This window comes from Fukomys damarensis, unplaced genomic scaffold (assembly GCF_012274545.1).
Source record: "Fukomys damarensis isolate Sample0158 unplaced genomic scaffold, DMR_v1.0_HiC HiC_scaffold_5, whole genome shotgun sequence".
Lineage (NCBI taxonomy): Eukaryota > Metazoa > Chordata > Mammalia > Rodentia > Bathyergidae > Fukomys > Fukomys damarensis.
Window position 1 is genome coordinate 68,567,991 of NW_022900917.1, and position 5,555 is coordinate 68,573,545.

General features: G+C 42.4%; 1 pseudogene; it reads left to right on the forward strand.

Annotated features, from left to right (window-relative positions):
• The first annotated feature begins 3,380 nt into the window (after positions 1 to 3,380).
• On the forward strand, positions 3,381 to 4,665 carry LOC104853339 (annotated as a pseudogene).
• The last annotated feature ends 890 nt before the right edge of the window (positions 4,666 to 5,555 follow it).

The window sequence follows — 5,555 nt, forward strand, 5'->3', positions numbered from 1 at the left end:
GAAACTGGCTGCAGAGTGCTCTCGGGATTTAGGACTTCAAAAAGAAAAGAAAGGAAGCAGGATTGGGCAGAGGGACAAGTTGGCTTGTGTTGCAGTCACAACAAAGAACTCAGCCATTGCAGGGGAAATTCTGAAGCTAAGATGCCCTCAAGGCCGGGGGAATGAGGTTTATACCCTGTACTGACCAGACACTGAGTGCAGCCTGAAGAGGACACAATCCTGAGCTTTGCCTGTAGGGGAGGGGCACTCAACCCTTGTGGCTCCTCTGTCCCGAGAGTTTTGGTCCCACAGAGGGAGTTGGATGAGGCATCACAGCATCTGACAATATTGAGGAAATCTCTAGAATTGTGAACTGGAAGGGTCCTTGAGTGTCATTTACTCAAACTAATTCATATTTGGTCACTGTGCATGTAAAAGCGAAAAAGCTACATCTCAGCTCAGCTCACCCCCACCCTACTTCTGCTCCAACGGGAGAGACTTGGCTATAAAATGGTCAGTACAATGTAAGAATTTCTAGTCTGCCTTTCACCTTAGAAAGAAGGAAACCGAGTGTCACAGATGCAATGTGATGACACAGGACACAAAATAGATTGATGGCGAATATGAACTCCAGCCTCCTGATTCTCAGGCCAGGACTTTCACCCTCTGACCTATATTGTCCTGTTGATTTGCTTTGAAATTGTTTGGAGCCATTCACATTTGCATGGACAAACAGAAAAAAATAGTCAAAGCCAGAAAATGGAGGATTCCTTGGCATGATTGAAGAAAACCCACGATTGATCTAGATGTCCTACTTGGGTTCTTATCACTTGATCAGTTCAGACTCCCCCATTAGATTAATTTGAAGTTGTTTTCTATTGTTTTTCTCAAGCTGACTAACTCTTGCCACAATGGGTGTAGGAACTCACCTCTTGTTTGAAGAATTGGTTGGAAGCGTCTCTGCTTCCCCCTCATCCAGGGAGCATTACCAGGAGCAGGAATTTTCTGGTAATCTTGGCTGCCATCTTGCAGAGGTGAGGTGATGGAACAGCGTGGGTGTGGGAGAGTTGGACACAGTGAACAATGACAGCTTTTCCGGATTGACGTAGCAAGGTCAGAAAGACACCCCAGGCAAACTCTTCCTGCATGTACTGACAGGAAAAGCTCAAACACTAGAGCAGCTGGGTGGTCCGGGGGCTTTGAAAAGCCCCTGCTGCAACTGCAGAGGGCTACCAAGATAACATGAATGTGTGGGTTTCCCTGATCTGTTGCTGAGGCTGGACTCAAGTGAGTCATTCCTATGGCAAGCATAATCAGCCAAGCCACATTCACCAGCCGGTGACTCCATCCTGGCTGCATTCTGCCTTCTTGGATGGAATCTAGGCTCCCATCTTGACGAGGTAGGCTTTCCAGAAACCAACATGTCCATTTCCAAAGGAGGCTGAAGCAGCTAGAACTTAAATACCTTTGCTTCTCGCCGAAGACACTCAATTTCCTACCACTATCAACCATCAGACTGAGAATCCCAAGCTGTTAAGGGTTTTTAGCGCTTATCTTTTTTTCCTTCCCAAATTTCTACTTTCTCCATGGGTTTCATCATGGTTTTAGTTCAATGCTAAGAATCTAAAAGTAAATGTTCCCGTTTTAGGGTTCATGGTTTACTTACTCTTTTTCTATGGTTCAAAATGTATTTGTCATATATGTTTATTATATATAAAGGCATATAAATATATGTATTTATTATATAATAGTTATAAATATATGAACATTTTATATTATATAGTGTAAATTTATATTATACATAAACAGTACAGGAGAGATATAAATATGCACAATACTTATATAACAGGTAGTATATTTTTATTTGGGATCTAGGTTTAACACTCAACTACATTCACCCAGGAAGTTCTATCCAACATGTCACTTGCTCCTCTGTGAAGCTTCCCCAATCCTCCAGGTTGAGATGTTCTCCCTTTGATACTACCACATTCTTTAAATTATTTCCCTATTCTTCTATTTTTGTCACTGAGTTGAACTTCCTAATACAACTGATTAGTCAAAATATCCTTACTACTTCATCTGGGCTTTAGCACTGTAATAACACTTCATATTGGTTGGATAAATGAAATCAGAACAATGCTTGGCTCACGGAAAATGTGGTAAATGAGTAAAGAATAAATGAATAGATGATCATAGTCTGGGGCACAAAGCAGATCAGCCCTTCCTGAACTTTTGCAGGGCTTAGGCAAGAGAACACATGGAGGCCTACTTGTCATATTGTTATGGAAGGAGAGGGCAAGTAACACACAGAGAGGCAGCAGAATGGAAGTAAAATAAAAAAGTTCACAACTAATGGCTGTGCCCTGATCCACTCCTCCATTGGGCTACAACTCTTACTTTTATAGGGTTTTACAGCTTTGCTCTTACTCCGTTGGTTACATTGCATTTTCACAGATAACCAAAACATGATAGCAAGGCAGGTGAATTTCAGCCCCGATGCAGTTCTTTGTTAGGGAAGTTACCTTTTAGATTCATTCAATTGCCTACTCTAGCCAGGGGGAAGGGAGCTTGCTTGATTAACAAAGCTAACAATGGTTCTTTTCACTTACAAACTTTTGTGAGGAGACTAGGTGTCTCCAGGTACCGGTTAATTCTGAACTAAGCAGGGTGAGGGGCAGAAGTTATCTTATATTGCGACATTTCCTAAATTTTCACTTATTAAGGTTTTCCCTATCAATATGTCTAAATAATTATAGTTACAAAACAAGTGAACAAACTGCTAACGTGTTTTCTCCTGCTTTGACAGAGGCAGCTTCATAACAAAAAGTTGAAAATATGTGATGTTATAAATTTTGCATGACTAAAAGTAAGGCAAAATATCAAAGATATCCAAGTTTAGGGCCGGGGATTTAGCTCAGTGGTTCGGTGGCCTGCCTTGCAAGCACAAGGACCCGAGTTCAATCCCCGGTACCCAAAACAAGCAAACAAACAAACAAAGATATCCAAGTTTAACTACCATTGTAAATGGTGAGCTATTGTCCTGGTAGGCTGCTGATGTTGGGATAAATGATAAAATGAAGACATATACATAATTCATAAATTATTATATATTTAGTTCATTCCAATTATTTTTCTTGCCTTCATTTTTATCAGAGGCTCTGAAGTTTTTGGTTATAATCAAGTTTTTGCCATAATTTATGCTTTTATTAACAGGAATGAAAGATTATATAGATTTTATTAGATCACAGAAGTTTTCAGGACATTTCACAAGAAAACAGTATTAGTAATTTTTCTTTCCCTACAAAAAAGTATCTGACTCCTGAAACTTAAAGGAGAAAGGTTTGTTTGGCTCATGGTTTTTCACAGGGTTCAGTCCGATATCAGCTGGCTCCAGGACTAAAATGGTCTGGCAGAAGGGTATGGCCAAGGAAAGCTGCTCAACCCATGGCAGCCAAAAACAGCAGAGGCAAGAGGGGAGCCAGGAACAAGAGTACACCCTTCTACATCATGGTCCCAGTGACCTCTTCTCAATCAAACCCTACCCCCTCATAGCATATCTGGCTATGAACTCGCCAGCAAATTAAACCACTGATGAGCAGAACATATTTATGATCTAATCACTTTCCAAAAGTCATCCCCAAATGGATGAACAGAGATGCAGACTTCAGGAAGCTTACACAGATAGTCTTCTTTTCAAAAATCTGAATCAGGCACAGCTTTCTGGAGTCCTCGATGCCATGTGTGAAAAAGGACAGTCAAGGTGGATGAGCACGCCATTAACCAAGGAGATGATGGAGACTTCTATGTCATCGAAGAGGGAACCTGTGACATTTTAGTGACAAAAGATCATCAAATGCCTCCTGTTGGTAGGTATGGCAGTTGTGGCAGTTTTGGAGAATGGGCTCTGATGTACAATACCCCAAGGGCTGCTACCATTGTTCCCCTCTCTGAAGGCTCCCTGTGGAGACTGGACCAGGAGACTTTTAGAAGAATGATAGTGAAAAACAATGTTAAAAAAAAAAAAAAGGAAGATGTTCGAATCATTTATTGAGTCTGTGCCACTCCTTAAATCACTGGAGCTGTTAGAGGGAATGAGGATTGTGGATGTGATAGGAGAAAAGAACTATAAGGACAAAGAGTGTAAAATCACTCAGGGTGACAAGGCTGACGGCTTTCACATCATTGAGTCTGATGAAGTGCGCACCATGGTTCGGAGCAAGACTGAAACAAACAAGGATGCCGGGAGCCAGGAGGGTGAGTCTGCCTGCTGCTACAGGGGCAGCATGCTGGAGAGCTTGCCCTGGTCCCCAACAAACCTAGAGCTGCCTCAGCTTATGCAGTTGGAAATGTCACCTGCTTAGTTATGGATGTTCAAGCGTTTGAGAGACGTTGGGGGCCCTGCATGGACATAATGAAGAGGAGCCTCTCACACCATAAAGAACAGCTGGTGAGCATACCTGGACCCACCAACCCTGGACCATAGATGTGCCACATCCCAGAGACTTCTCCTTGTGACACCAGACCCTTCAGGTCAGCCAGAGAACACATACAGAAAATGGACACAACAGAAATGTTTTTGTTGTTGCCACCACTGCTGCGACTGCTGTGGTTTGGGAGTCAGCACTACAGGATGAGCAGAGGTTTGACCCACACCTCCACTTTGCTTCTGAAAGCCCATTATTGAACCACTCGTAATGATTACTCCTACCCAGTTTCACACCTTTGGTTTAGAATGGCACATCTCTCCAACAATGTAAGTGCCTGGTGCAAAGGCCAAAGTGTAAACATCCTCCCTTCCTCTCTTGCTGCTACTATTGCTTTTGGAAGTTACCATAAAGTCTGCAGGAACCTGTTGCATAACTATAGACCCCCTCCTCCCATCTTTTTCAAGGGAAAAAATGCAGCCTTTAGTCTCTTCATCTGTTCACAATGTGTTCACAATTGCTGCCTTCGTTTTAGAGAAGAAAATGGTACCAGATGTGATGGAGTCTGTGGTCCGCTGGCATTACTTGACCTGTTAACAGCTTCACACATTATGGCTGTTTGCAAATCCACGGTGATGCTTATGGAAATGCATGGCAGGTCTGTATTCCAAAGCAGATTGAGGTTAGCAGAACCCATATTAGAGCAAAAATAATTGAATTTGGCACATTTTACCAGTAGTAGAGAGCAAGGAAAGGTTTTCTGGGTTGGAGGTTTTTTCTTTTGTCTTAGTGAACATTTTGTTTAACATCTACAGTTATCATGAGTGAATGGATTATCATTCATTTATAAGGAGCCAGGCATGGCCATTTAGTTAGCATGGAGCTGGTAGAAGTAGCCAGGGTCTGAAGGTGCCATTGCGTTACCTGAGGTAAACACTTTCCTCTGCAGGTCTGGTGTCCTTGTTCCCAGATGCTTCTACTAGCTAATGGCAGTACTCTGACCAGAAGTACACCACAGACAGCCCTTTCCTTCTCCTCGATTTGTTGTATGGTTTGGTTGTTGAACTATCAATTTTTGAATTCTTTAGAGGCGTGTCAAGGGCCTTCTCACAAGTCCCATATGTCTTTCTCTTCACAAAGCCCTCCTTGACA